This window comes from Balaenoptera musculus, chromosome 10 (genome assembly GCF_009873245.2).
Source record: "Balaenoptera musculus isolate JJ_BM4_2016_0621 chromosome 10, mBalMus1.pri.v3, whole genome shotgun sequence".
Classification (NCBI taxonomy): Eukaryota; Metazoa; Chordata; class Mammalia; order Artiodactyla; family Balaenopteridae; genus Balaenoptera; species Balaenoptera musculus.
The window spans coordinates 41,836,941-41,852,459 of NC_045794.1; the positions used below are offsets into that span (position 1 = coordinate 41,836,941).

General features: G+C 49.1%; 1 pseudogene; it reads left to right on the plus strand.

The window, feature by feature from the left end:
* The first annotated feature begins 2,491 nt into the window (after positions 1–2,491).
* The window catches only part of LOC118902769, a 31,170-nt pseudogene continuing 18,142 nt past the window's right edge, over positions 2,492–15,519 (plus strand).

The following is a 15,519-nucleotide window of genomic DNA, read 5'->3' on the forward strand; positions in this document are numbered from 1 at the left end:
CCTCCTCTCTACCCGCCCGGCCCGGCCCCGCCCCTCTCCTCCCCGAGCTCTAAAATAAATTAGCCACAGTGGGGGAAAAAGAGCAAATGACCCTTGGTGTGGAGTGTCATTGCGCCACTCTCAGGCCCGCTCCCGCCTCTCCCGGGCCGTTGGAGCGGGAAGTTGGGGTGGGGGTGGAGGCCGAGCAGGGTGAGGAGCAGTCCCCGAGGGGGGGGGGGCCGGGACGGAGCAATAGGGCGGCCGAGCGTGTCCGCCGGGTGTGAGCGGCTTCCTGGGTCGAAGGGCAAAGGGGAAGACAGCCGGCCCGGCCCGCCCCGTCCGCTAGCCGCCTTCGACCCCCACTCCCTGGACTGCCTCGGCCTCTCAGCCTAAGCCTAGTAGACTCACTCTTTCATTCTCCTCCCCACCCCCGCCCCTCCGCCCCCAGGTGAACAGTTGGCTGCGCCTGCCCGGGATGCAGAGGGTGGGACACACACAGCCCAGCAAGTCCACCGCTCTACACTAATGCCACTCCGAGTGGGGTGGGTTCGGGGGAGGACCGAGAGCCCTGGAGGTGGGCAGTGGAGAATGCGATGTGACGTCTAAACCGTGGGCTTCCCTGGAGGGCTTCCCCAAGAAGGCAGCATTCACACTGGGCCAACAGGATGAATCCCAGACCTGTGATCGGCTTGGAGGTGTCCAAAGGCGTTCGTTGATTGGTGCATTCATTCAGCAGCTATATATTGAGCGTCTACTCTGTGCCTGGGCATTGGGCTAGGCGCTGGGGACACCCGAGAAAGTCCCAAAGACACATCCCTCTCCCGGTGGAGCTCCCAGTACAAGGGCAGACAGAATTCTATCAGACACACTGAAGCAAGTCTTGAGCGGTGATCCAGGCAGGAAAGGAAATCTGCAGGGCGAGCAGCCCGCAGCGGAACCCACTTTGCCCCAGGAGGAGAGGGGTCTGAGCTTAGGTTGGAAGTTACAGATACATTTCCCAGAGGAGATGTTGAGCACCCAGAGGGTCCCAAGGCCTTCTGTGTTCCCATGCAAGGGTAGTGTCTGAGGGTCCTCTCTTCTGAGGTGTGGTTTTTGATTTTTTTCTTTTGGGTGCTGCTCAGACTCTCTGAGTACTAGTTGGACAAGGTTGCCCTTGTGCTCTCACCCCCAACTGCCCGGTAGTGCTCTGTCCTCAGTGTTTTGCAGAATTCTAAACTCTCCCCTTCCCTTCTCCTAGTGATGGTTCCTCTGGAGTCTCTGGGGTCTCACTGGTCCCCTCTGGAAGCTCTGCGTTCTGATCTCCCAGGGCACCCCTATAGGTGCCACTCAGGGAAAGGGGGAGGCTCCCATATTTTTCCCAACCCACATATGGAAGCAAGACTAGCACCCAGGCAGGTCCTGGAATTCACCAAGGTCAGGATCTTCTCCAACCCCAGAACCCTCTCTTCCTCTCTATGCCACACCCCTAGGACCACACCCTGGCACAGGGTCAGAATGGTAGGGCAACCCGTGGCTTCAAAATCAGAAAGGCAGGATAAAGGGAGCCACAGCTGCCACCCTAGGAGAGCTGAACCCCTAGCTGAAGGGGCAATCCCGGGACAACAGAGGGGGAAGGAATTTGTTGAGTATTTCTTTACTGATGGGGGATCTGAGGACCAGAGAGAAGAGACGCGCTTGGGGTCACACAGCAAAGCTGGATCTAGAATCCACTGTACTCTTTCTACCCTATCTGTCAGGCTCCTCAAGGGTCAGGGGTAGGAGCTAAGGGAGAGGCCAATGTCCGCATGAACTGAGTGACCCCAACCAGCAGGACTAGTGCCTGGAGGCCAAGCCCAGCATTGCCAGGGCATTGTGGCTAGGTGTCACTGGGGGCCATGCTCCCCCAGGCTCCAGGGTGGGGTGGATGACAGGGGTGAGGGTGGAGAAAGGAGTTGATAAGGTGCTCCCCTGGAGCAGGGATCAGGTTCTCCTTCACCCCCCAGGTCCCTCCAGTATGAAAGACAAGGTTAGACCTCAGGAAGGCCTTTCCAGTAAGACAGTAAGGCAGGTCAGCATGCTGAGAGGCCTTTGCTGGACTTCACGTGGGAAGGTGCTGCATCTCGGGGGTGCTGAATTGTTTCTGATGGGCAAAGAGGCATAGGTTGACTTAAAGTGTTTATTTAGCAGATGGGGGTGAGGTTGGTCTCTTCACCCCTCTGCCCACCAGGCTCAGGCAATGAAGTGTGGCTCCCCATCCCAGGCTCATTAAAGTCCTGTTAATACATCATCCAGCCTCCTGGGCTGACAAATACTCAATCCTGGCAAATGGCCCTTCATCGTGTCTGCCCTCCTGGGCGGGGCCTTGGGGGTCTGTTCTCTGAGGACTCCCTGCTGACCCCTCTCCTGGCTGTCCCCAGTCAACAGATCTGTGCCCTAAGAGCCCCCTGCTGAGGACAGGGTTCTGGCAGGTCTTATGATCATCCCGGCCTAGGTCAAGTGCCTGGCAATGGATTGGATAATAATAGTGGTAGTGATGGCGGTAATGCTCTGCTCAGCTTCTGCTGAGGGCCCTCCATTCTTTCCCAGCCCTTTTGCTTGTATCACATCCAAGGTGGAGGCAGGTGCTGTGCTTGGGTGTGCTGCTGAGTGCCCGAGCATGGGGGGTGAGGAGGGGGGCATGGGTATGCGTGCAGGGGTGTGTGTGTGACCTTCCTGGTCCAGAGATTTGCAACAAGGCCTTTCCGAAAACATCAAGGAAAATAACCCAGCTGGCCCAGGGAGAATCAGCGTTACGGGTTTTGAAGGGAGAGAGGAGAGTTAGGGAAGATGTGGAAGCCAGAGAGGGAGGGAGGGAGGAGCAGGTGGGGTGAGGAGGAAGGAAAGAAAAGGGCCTTGGGGAAGGATGGGGGTGGGGGGAGGAAGGGAGAAAGAAATGGAAGGGAGGAAGAGGAAAGGGTGGGGAGACCTCTCTTTGTAGTCCTCTGGATCAGCCACTCAGGAGTCATTAAGAAGCAGGAAAGGAAGGAAATGTGTCCAGGCTGGGCGACTGGGGTGCGTGCCCAGAGCACACCACACCCAGCTGGCTGCCACACCTCCCACTCACCCTGGGCTCAGGCTGCTCCCCCCACAAGTGGAAGCCCTAACCCTTCTCTTTCTGGCTGTTTGGACTTCAAGGCCCAGTTCCCAGTGCCTCCCCAACCCTGTTCATGCCCTCACTCTCTGTTTGTGTGCTTATACCAGCTTTGCCTTCCCAGTGAGCTACAGGCTGTGTCTGGGTCCAATCCCCACCCCACAGCCGGCCAGGGGCAAGTAAGAGCCTCCGTGAGAATGAGAAAAAGCATCCCTCCCTCTGGGCAGACACAGCTCTGTGCCAGACAACCTAAGACTTGGGAGGAGGTGCTGGGGCTGGCTATCAGTCCCCTCCTTTCCCCCAGGGGCCCAACACTTGGGGACCCTGGGACCCACTTCCAAAATCCTCATACCTTCTCTGGCTCTGCCATTTGGTCTGTGAGCAGAAGCACACCCATCCCACCCCCATCCTGCATCACAGCCTTTGGGCCAGCACCCCAAACTGAACTGTCATCCCACCACGCGCCTTTATAATACAGCACCACAGAACCTCTCACTAAGCACCCACACCATTTTAATACCGCAGAGTCTCTCTCCCTGGAGTATCATTTATCCTTCAGAACCCCAACTCAGATATGTCCTCTTCTGTAATGCTTCCCTAGCTATCCCCTACCCCCAGCAGAGCTGGTAGATCCTACTCCAGAGCTCTCCTAATCCTTTTTTCTAGGTTCCAGGGGTTGAGCCCAATACCCTGCTTCCTAGAAGAGCCCTTCCCATCCTACACCCTATCCAAAGGCGGAAGACTCCACTCGAGCCTGCCTGGCTTACTCGCTCACATGCCAGCTCCTCTGGAACCCCATTGAGCTTCTCCCCTCCCTAAAGCTTACAACCCAAGGAAGAACGAGGAACTGAAAATCCAAGTGGCTCAGAGATTTCCCCACCCCCACTGCCCTCACTGGGGCTGGGCCTGACAGGAGATTCCCAGCACATCTGGTTGTACTTAAATCATCCAGCGCCCAACTGCCCAGGCATGTTCCCTGCTTTTCTCCCCTCTGGCCTGGCCTCCTCCCCTTCTTAAACCAGCCTCCCAGGTCTCTCCTCCAGGAAGCCTTCCCTGATTGGCCCAGCCTCTGTTACCACAGCCCACTCTTGAACCTCCACCTCTCTGGGTCTGGGGTCTGGAAGGGTGTGCACTCAATATGTGGAGCCCCATCCTTTCCAAGCATTGGTCCTGGATAGAAACCCTTCCCCCAGGCAGGGAGGAGAGCTGATGAAGAGCTTCTCCTCTGTGCCCTTGGCCTCCAGGGTGGTTGCCTCCAGTTACTGGTGTGGTGTGTAGTGGGTATTGGGAGCCTTTTTAAAGCTTTGGTTCAGATCCAGACAGAGAGCTGTTCCCACAACTCTCGCTGTCAGCCATTTTCCAAAAGACTTTGCAAGTATTAAAGAACAAAAGGGAAATAAATACAGAAAATGCAGCAAATAGAAAAGGACACAGCCTACAAAGAACAGGTCTGGGAACTACCAAGACCTGCTTCACCAGGGGTCCAGGTTTGAATATTTGTTCATTCATTCATTAGTTCAATAGCATGTACTGATGCTATGTATACTAGGTTCTGGGAATACAGACTTGAGTAAGACCCCAGTGCTCCGTAGAGAAGCTCACAGTCAGAGGACGAGAGGGACAGGTGGATAATGTAAGATGCTGCAATGGACATGAGTGGGGAGGCAGTGGGGTGCAGTGGTTGAAGATGGGAGACCCTGGGTTCAATCCAGCTACTTGCCTGCTGTCGCTCCAGGCGGGCAGCGGAGGAGCACTTAGCTGCTGGAGCTTGGCTCCTCACCTGGAAAAGGTGAGTGATGTGTCCTGAGAGGGTTGTGGTGGAATTCAATAAGATTGTGTGTGTGGAAGCACTTTGTGAAACGCTAAGTGAGTTGTTGCTATTATTACCGGGCTCAGGCACATTGCCTGTCTGATGGTCACCGCTCATTTTTCTGTTGCCTGAACAGCTGTCCCTGCCTACCATCTGAGAGTTGGAGAAACTTCTCCTGTGGGGGACACCCAGCCCAAGCAGCGGGCAGTTAGGATCCACACACACGTAATACTTTTGTTACATAAGTAAAACACATTTTTAAAGTAACTTTAAAAATTAGAAAATATAGAGAAGCACAAAACAAAAAAATTTTTAAAAATCGAACACCCTTAATCCCACTACCCAGAGATAACCACTGGTAAGACTTTGGAGTAAGACAGGTTATTTTTCTAGATGTCGATATAGTAAGAGATTGCCACACTATCTTGTAATCTGCTTTTCTCAGTAGGCAAGTATTTTGAGTATCTTTTCTTGTCTATAAATATACTTAAACCACAGAATTTTTTTTATTAAAGTGTGGTTGATTTACGATATTGCTTGTACAGCGAAGTGATTCAGTTATGCATATATATATATATATTCCTTTTTTTCTGATTCTTTTCCATTATAGTTTTTTTTAATAATTAATTAATTATTTATTTTTGGCTGTGTTGGGTCTTCGTTGCTGCGTGTAGGCTTTCTTTAGCTGCAGCGAGCGCGCGCTACTCTTCGTTGCGGTGCGTGGGCTTCTCATTGCAGTGGCTTCTCCTGTTGCGGAGCATGGGCTCTGGGCGCGCGGGCTTCAGTAGTTGTGGCGCGTGGGCTCTAGAGCACAGGCTCAGTAGTTGTGGCGCTCGGGCTTAGTTGCTCCATGGCATGTGGAATCTTCCTGGACCAGGGATTGAACCCATGTCCCCTGCGTTGGCAGGCGGATTCTTAACCACTGTGCCACCAGGGAAGCTCTATAGTTTATTACAAGATATTGAATATAGTTCCCTGTGTTATACAGTAAATCTTTGTTGTTTATCTACACCACATAACTTTTAATGACAGTTTAATATTCCATCATATGGACATGCAAGAATAACAAATTTCCTTTGCTGTAGATTTTTCTTTCCAGAAATAAAAGCTTGATGAACTGACGTGTAACACCCACCTTTGTGCATATGTCTGGTTAAGATAAAAATCCTAGTAATGAGAGGCTGGGAATGCATATTTTAAGCTTTGAGGAGCCACTACCCCAGGCCTCTGGGCGGTGCCCTCACATTTCCTCCAGGCAGCCCTCCCAGACTGGCGTTTCAGGGCCCAGTGCATCTCCCAAGGCCCACGCCTTTCCCAATAGCTTCCTCCTTAAGCGACCTGGCCTGGAAGCCCTGAAAAATGCTCGGAAGTCCCGGCTGGTGAAGGCCAGGAGGGGCCCTGGGTGGAGAGCACAAAGCACAAAGCTTGTCTGGGGCACGGAGAGAGGCTCCGCCCCCTCGGGGCTGCTGGCCGAACATTCCTCCCGGGACAATGGCTGCCTCAGGGAATCCCGAGAATGAAGGAGGCCGGGTGGCTTCCCGAGGCCACCCCCAGCCACCCCCGCACCAAGTTGAACCCGTTCCCGAAATGGAAAGAAAGGGCGCTTTGCACAGGGGACGGGGTGGGGAGGGGCAGTGCTTCTTCGTGCCTACACCCCCCTCCCCCGCCCCCTTGTTTCACCAACTGTAAGCCGGGACGCCTCAGTCCGAGTCCCGCCCAGCCACCCCTTCCCTGTGGATCTTGGGCAAGTCCTGCTCTCTCTGTAAAATCCCTGCTTCCTCAACTGTAAAATCAGGGGCTTGGATTCAGCGACTGCTAAATTCCCCACGCATCTAAAATGCCATAAGGTAGTGGCTAAGACAGGCACAGGCTCTGGAGCCAGACTGCCCGAGTTCAACTCTTGGTTTGCCCTTTACCCTGTAAATTTAACATTCCCGCCTCAGCTTCCCCATCTGTAAAGTGGATTGATGATAGACGCCCAGCCCTCACGGGGCTTTCCTGAGGAAGGATGAGAAGATGCTCATGAAACAAATGGCTGAGTCATCAAAATCTATGAATAGTGATTCACACTTACCTCTACAGCTAACTGGATCCCTAGCCCCAGTCCCCTCTCTTGCCCAGTTGAGATTTTGGCCCCTGGACATTTTCCCAACAACTGGCCACACCTCTGGGAGATGAGGGGCAATGGATGTCCCAGGGAAGCCTCTGTCCGGCATGTTTCCACTTGCCCTTGTATGAGCCATAAAGCCATAAAGCTGTAAAACTGTAAAGCCTTTTGGGGGCAAGTAAAATTTAAAATACAGAAAAACTCCTGTGTCAGGTCACATGTCTCCATTTTTGTTTGGGAACTGCAAGCATTTCCAATGCAGCCAGCAATTGCTACACACCATGGGTGACAGGATTCCAGGCCCTCAGTAACACATCGGAGGCTTAGGACTAACACACTTGAACAGTGAGCAATATGGGTTTCCCATAAATATTTTTGAGCTGTTTGCCACAGACCCCTACCCAACCTCCTCCTACTCTCCCTCACACACTTGTTCTCTGCTTCTCCTTACACACCTCCTCCTCAACCCTATCCAATACTCCCGAATTAAAATCCTCTGCTGTCATAAAAAGAAATGAAATTGAGTTATTTGTAGTGAGGTGGATGGACCTAGAGTCTGTCATACAGAGTGAAGTAAGTCAGAAAGAGAAAAACAAATACCGTATGCTAACACATATATGGAATCTAAAAAAAAAAAAAAATTGGTTATGAAGAACCTAGGGACAGGACAGGAATAAAGACGCAGACGTAGAGAATGGACTTGAGGACACGGGGAGGGGGAGGGGTAAACTGGGACGAAGTGAGAGAGTGGCATGGACATATATACACTACCAAATGTAAAATAGATAGCTAGTGGGAAGCAGCTGCATAGCACAGGGAGATCAGCTCAGTGCTTTGTGACCACCTGGAGGGATGGGATAGGGAGGGTGGGAGGGAGACGCAAGAGGGAGGGGATATGGGGATATATGTTTACATATAGCTGATTCACTTTGTTATAAAGCAGAAACTAACACACCATTGTAAAACAATTGTACTCCAATAAAGATTTAAAAAAAAACACAAACAAAAATCCTCTGCTGCAAGTACCAGAAAACTCGCCTCACAATGGCTTATACAATAAGGAAAACGTATGATCATGTTTCATCCAATTTAGATGCCACCGATTATTTTTAAAATAAATTTATTTATTTATTTATTTATTTACTTTTGGCTGTGTTGGGTCTTTGCTGCTGTGCGTGGGCTTTCTCTAGTTGTGGTGAGCGGGGGCTACTCTTCCTTGCTGTGTGCGGGCTTCTCATTGCATTGGCTTCTCTTGTTGTGGAGGATGGGCTCTAGGCACGCAGGCTTCAGTAGCTGTGGCACGTGGGCTCAGTAGTTGTGGCTCGCAGGCTCTAGAGCTTAGGCTCAGTAGTTGTGGCGCACGGGCTTAGTTGCTCCGCGGCATGTGGGATCTTCCTGGGCCGGGGCTCAAACCCGTGTCCCTTGCATTGGCAGGCAGGTTCTTAACCACTGTGCCACCAGGGAAGCCCTATATGCCACTGATATTAAGAAGCACTGTTAGGCTTCCCTGGTGGCGCAGTGGTTAAGAACCTGCCTGCCAATGCAAGGGACACGGGTTTGAGCCCCGGCCCAGGAAGATCCCACATGCTGCGGAGCAACGATGCCCGTGCATCACAACTACCGAGCCGGCGCTCTAGAGCCCGCGAGCCACAACTACTGAAGCCTGCGCGCCTAGAGCCCGTGCTCCGCAACAAGAGAAGCCACTGCAATGAGAAGCCTGCGCACCACAATGAAGCGTAGCCCCCGCTCGCCGCAACTAGAGAAAGCCTGTGCGCAGCAACAAGGACCCAACGCAGCCAAAAAAATAAAATAAAATAAATAAAGAAAATGAAGTTAAAAAAAAAAAACAAAAAAAACACGAAGCACTGTTACTTTACGTACCATTAGAAAGAAAAAGCACTGCCAATTAAACTGACATAATGATTTCTTATCACTTGGAATTTTTATGTTACGTTTATTAAAAAGAGTTCTGGGGCTTCCCTGGTGGCGCAGTGGTTGAGAATCTGCCTGCCAATGCAGGAGACACGGGTTCGAGCCCTGGTCTGGGAAGATCCCACATGCCGCGGAGCAACTGAGCCCGTGAGCCACAACTACTGAGCCTGCGTGTCTGGAGCCTGTGCCCCACAACAAGAGAGGCCACGACAGTGAGAGGCCCGCGCACCGCAATGAAGAGTGGCCCCCGCTCGCCGCAACTAGAGAAAGCCCTCGCACAGAAACGAAGACCCAACACAGCCAAAAATAAATAAATTAATTAATTAAAAAGAAAAAAAGAGTTCTTTTGGACTTAGATGGAAATATATTTTTAAAAATATTTATTTATTTTATTATTCATTTACTTATTTATTTTGGCTGCACCGGGTCTTAGTTGCATGCGGGATCTTTAGTTGTGGCATGCGGACTCCTTAGTTGCGGCATGCATGCGGGATCTAGTTCCCCAACCAGGGATCAAACCTGGACCCCCTGCATAGGGAGCGTGGAGTTTTACCCACCGGACCACCAGGGAAGTCTGAAATATACATTTAAAAAAATAATAAATTAATTAATTTATTTTTGGCTGCATTGGGTCTTTGATGCTACACGTGGTCTTTCTCTAGTTGCAGCAAGTGGGGGCTACTCTTCGTTGCCTTGCGCAGGCTTCTCATTGCGGTGGCTTCTCTTATTGCGGAGCATGGGCTGTAGGCATGCAGTCTTCAGTAGTTGTGACGCGTGGGCATAGTTGCTCCGCAGCACGTGGGATCTTCCCGGACCAGGGCTCGAACCCATGTCCCCTGCATTGGCAGGTGGACTCTTAACCACTGTGCCACCAGGGAAGTCCCTGAAATATACTTTTTAACATAAATTACTCTTGCACCTATATAACAAGGAAAACATGGGTAAAATAAATTGCTTAAGAATTTCTTTAAATTTATCATATTCAGAGTCTGATTCTTGGAATCACTTTTCAGCTTTGAGATGTCAATGTTTTTCTATATGGACTCATCATCGGGGCCGATTTAAGGGTTGGTGAGAAAGCATTTCTTAAAAGACTGCTCTACTGAATGAATTATCTGTTGCTCTATAAAAAATTACCCCAAATCTTAGAAGCTTAAAGCAACAAACATTTATTATGTTATAGTTTCTATGGATCTGGAATCTGGGAGCGGTTTAGCTGGTGTTTCTGGGTCAGGGTCTCCCATGAGCTAGCACTCAAGCTGTGGGCAGCAGATTCCACTTCCCAGCTCAGGCACGTGGGTGTTGGCAGACCTCAGTTCTTAGGTGACTGTTGGCTGATACCTCAGTTCTTCACCACGTGGGCCTCTCCATAGGCCGCCTGACTGTCTTCATGACATGGCAGCTGGCTTCCTCAATAAACAATCCAAGAGAGAGCACAATCATTCAAGACAGAAGCCACAGTCTTTTTATAACCTAATATTGGAAGTCACATAGTATCATGATTTCTTCCCTATGCTACTGGTCACAAAGACCAGCCCAGAACGATGTGGGAAGGGGCTACATAGGGTGTGACTAGCAGAAGGTGAGGACCATTGAGGACCATTTTGCAGGTTGCCAACCACATCCACTATTACCCTTGGGGTTTCCCTCTAAGCCACTGACATCCATTCTGGAAGTTTCGATGCTGGCAGATGATCTTGTCAGATAGTCGATAAAAATTTCTAGATATCAGTCAGGACTCAAAGAGTCCTTACATGGTTTGTGGAGTGAAACATCATGGGGTTGCAGTTGTCCTGTCATGACACCAGGAAAGCCACCAAAATGTGTACATGTGCAGCAAGGACAGCTAAGCACATCTTCTGTCTGGCTGACAGCAGGTTAAGGTGCTGTTGATGGTAAGATGTTTACTGATTTCAGAAATATTATCATGTGACCAAATGTGCATTTCAGAATTCATCAAATACAATATTTTACATAAGAATGAGAAATGGTGGCTCCAGAGTTAACTCAGAGACTCAACACCTTCTTCAGGGACCCAGGTTCCTTCCATCTTCACATCTAACACCCTCAGCATATCTGCTGTGTCCCTGGATGTTTCCCCTCAAATCACAAAATGCCTGACTGCAATTCTAATCATCCCATGTGGGCCCAACTGTTCCCCTCAAGTGCCTCCTTTTGAGAACAAAGAAACCTTTCCCAGAGACATCCAGAAGATTTTCCCTCTTGCCTCATTGACGGGAAATTGTTACTGCCTGTGTTTGTCAGTTGCATATGTTGGCAAAACTCAGAGTGATTTAAACAAGACTGAAGTTTATTCTTTCTTACATAAAAGAAATCTGAAAATAGGTGGTGCTGGCGTGCCGGCTCCATAGTTTCGGTATTATTGGAGACCCACCACCTAGCTTACGTGATTTCATTCTCAAATTCACCTCATGTTCCAAAATAGCTGCTGGAATTCCAGCCATCAGATCCACGTTGTAGACCAGAAGTAGCAAAACAAAGGGCCAATGTTTGTTCCTCAGCAGAGTCAGCAACCTTCTCAGATGTTCCACGAGCATTTCTATTTACATCTTATTGGTCAGATGGCCGTATCTAGCTGCAAAAAAATCTAGAAACATTTTTCAGCAGAGCATTGTGTCACCCTAAATAAAATGTGACTCTTTATTATTAAGGAAGAAGACAGGAGAATGGATGTTAGGTGCTGCAATCTGTGTCGTCCACAGTCCTCATGCTTAAACCAAGCCCTGGTCAGGGGGCAGGATTACTAGGATTGATGCAGATGCATCAAGATTTACTCCTGGGTGGACACGGGTTACATTCCTTGAGAGGTGGATCCCTGAACAAAACCCGAATTGTTTTGTTTTGTTTTCATTCATGGACATTTATTCCAGAAAAAGAAGACTTAATGGTCACACAAAATTTTTTTTATTTTTTACATGAATATTTATGGCAGCTTTTTATTTGTAATAACCCAAAACTGGAAAAGACCCAGATGTTCCTCAAAGGTTAATGGTTAAACAGGCTGTAGTACATCCATTCCATGGAACAATACTCAGCAATAAAAGCAAACAATTGATACATGCAACTTGGATGCATTTTAAAAAAAAATTTTATTGGAGTATAGTTGATTTATAATGTTGTGTTAGTTTCAGGTGTACAGCAAAATAAATCAGTTATACATCTACATATATCCACTCTTTCTTAGATTCTTTTCCCATATAGGCCATTACAGAGTACTGAGTAGAGTCCCTGTGCTATACAGTAGGTCCTTATTCGTTATCTATTTTTTATATAGTAGTGTGTATATGTCAATTTCAGTCTCCTAATTTATCCCTCCCCCCACTTCCCCCCTGGTAACCATAAGTTTGTTTTCTACATCTGTAACTCTATTTCTGTTTTGTAGATAAGTTCATTTGTACCCCTTTTTGAGATTCCATGTATAAGCGATATCATATAATATTTGTCTTTGTCTGACTTAACTTCACTCAGTCTGACAATCTTTAGGTCCACCCATGTTGCTGCAAATGGAAAACCTGAACTGTTAACATTGAAGAAGCAGATAAAGCAGTCACTACTGGTTATTGACCAACAATCATTGCCCCTCCCCACCTTTCTTGCTAACAGAACCTTGATTTTGTTCAGGGACCAGACTGCCAGTTCTTCAGGAGAGGCTGAGCCCCTCCCCAGTCCCAGGGGTGAATCTGGATTAGTCTGTGGGAATTCCATTCTCTCTACTAGTGTTTGGTTTAAGATTGGACGTGTAATATGATTTTGGCCTATGACACATGAAGGGATGTTCTTTGGGAGACTTCTGGAAAGACTTCTCAGAGGCCAAAGGAGAAACACCTTTTCTTAGCTTCTGAATGTTGTTGTCTGCATGTGATATCTGGAACTGCAGAGCCATCTTGTGACTTTAAGAGAAGTTAGGGTACAAGGACAAAAACCAACACGATACAGATGGCAGAAAAAAGAGAATGCAAGACGGTGGAATATTCATAAAATGGAATCCTACTCAGTAATAAAAATGAACTACTGATACATGCAACTATTTGGATGAATCTCAAAAACACTGAAGCAAAAGGGTCAGGCACAAAAGAGTATATATAATATGATTCCATTCATAGAAAGGTCTAGAACATGCAAGACTGACCTATGGGGGTAGAAATCAGATCAGTGGTTACCAGTGGGGGTGAGGGAGGGACTGACCACATGTGGTCACAAGAGGACTTTCTGGCATGATGTCAATGTTCCACATCTTGATTGGAATGGTGGCTACTAGGTATACATTTGTCAAAACTCATCAAACTGTACTTTTAAAATCTGTGCATTCTACTGCATGTAAATTATATTTCAGTAAAGTTGACAAAAGAAATAAAGAAAAAAGAAACAAACAAGGAAGGAAGGAAGGAACACTGGGTCCTTCCTTGGTCCTTGACAACACTGTTGAGTCACTGAATTAACCAACAGTCCCACCTATTATGTCTTGTTTTGCAACCATAATAAATAAACATCCTTGCTGTTTAGGGCATTTTTAAGTTGGGTCTTCTGTTAACTTGAAACCCAATTCCTCTTGTCAAAGTGGGGAGAGGCACCCAGAGATCAGGACACAGATCCAGCCTGGGAAACTGTAGGCTTCAAGGAACAGCTGAAAAGGGCAAGAGACTTGGGGGCTCCATCTGATCTGGTGGGGTCTGCTTCCCACCCCACCATCATAGTGAGCCCAGGACAACTGGGGGTTTCTTCCCGCCGTTTTCCTGACCTTCTCCACCCCATTTGTAACATAGTGACCTAGCAATCAAAGGACCTACTCTCAGACTTCTGGTGAGGATTAGTTAAGAGAAAATGCAGGAAAGCTCTTAGCACAGTGCCTGGCACATAGTAAAGGCTCCATAAGGCTCTTGTCTTACCTCACCTGGCCCTCGTGAGGATTACCTGGGCCTGAACCAAGCGGGAGAGGTGGGAATAGAATTCAGAAATCTTTAGGGAGCAGATCCTGGAACTGTAAATGATTGATGACACCAAGGTCTCAGGCTTGGGTGACAATGTAAGTGGGATTGTTTCTCAGGATTTTGGCAAAGATTACCTGCAGTATCTGTTTTTATCACTAGGTAGATGCTGGTAAAGGGAGATAAGAAACATGGGAGGAGGAGGAGATTTGGAAATTAAAAAGAAGAGTATAAGTTGAATTTGAGATGACTGTGAGCAGTATGAAGGGGTGGACAAGAGCAAGGGCTCTGCCACCAAGTAGCTATGTGATCTTGGACAAGTTACCGCTTCTCTCAGAGCCTCAGTGTCCTCATCCGTAAAATGGGAATTCTTAGAATACTACCTCATTAGGTTGCTCTAAAGATTAGATGAAACAGTATATTTAAAGTGCTCAGCATAGTGCCTAGCACACAGTAGGTGCTCATTAAATAGCGACACTAATTTTCATCATCCCTTCACACCCTGCCTCATCTGCCTTGGCAGGCAGCCTCACACTGAGTTACTGCTGAAAGGGATGGAGAGTTTTGAGCTTACACTTCACCTTCTCCTGATTCAAACAGGGTGTTCCCTTGCAGAAGATTTCCTCTCCTTTTCTTTTTCTTTTACCCGTTCCTCCCTTCCTTCCAGGCTCTACTCTGCCCTCCCTCTTCCAGGAAGCCTTCCTTGACTAATGCCTCCCCCTTCCCTGCCAACCCCTCCACAAGCCTCCCTGTAGGGACTGGCTTCTCAGCCCAGAGTTCTAGCCACTCCCTTCCATTGCCCCTCCCTCGGTAAAGACCACTCCAGCTTAGATAAGGCCTGGACCCATGGGGAAGGACGCTGGCTCTCCACCACATCTCCAGTGGTTGAAAGCTCAGACAGGGGTGGGGGGCTGGTAAGGAGGAGGCCACCTGCCAGAGTGGCAGCAGACAGGCCAGCTAAATCCTTGACCTACGATTTAAGGGGTCGGGCATAGTTCAATAGAGCACTCCAGGCTGAGTCCCAGCTCATTCACACAGGTCAGGGGGATGAGGAGTAGGGAGGGGAGGAGGGCCATCTCCTCCAAGAGCCCCTTGGATTCATTCCCAGGCCTCGGAGGCATAATTCAGCACCATGAAAACCCACAACCCTCATCCCCATCAGTGCAGAACCTCCATCTGAGAGGCGAAGTAGGGACTGGGAACCGGTAGGGGAAGCGGATCAGGGAGGTGGCAGAGCCGTGGAACCCATGGAGTCACAGAGCCTGGAACACAGTAAGGGCTCCTTAAGGCTCCTGTCTGTTTTAACCCAGAGTCCTTTGTTAGGTCCTGAGACCCAGCATCTTTGCCCAGAGTTCCCAGGTCCGCCCTCCTCTCTGCTCCCCTCCTCCTCCTTTGGAATTTTCCCCCAGAACCGGGCCCTACCAAGATTTGGGGGCAGGTCCTTTGAACAATGGGACTGTCCAATGGAATCCCACGTGCAAAACAGAGACATTTCCCTCGCCATAAATGCTAGTCAGGTCTCAGGATGAGGGCCAAGCCTGGGTCCCACTCTCAGCCAGTCGCCCCTACCCTTGGGTTTCCCCATCGCCCAGGTTTGCCGACTGGGAGTGCTATGCAAATGAGATGCAAAGCAAGC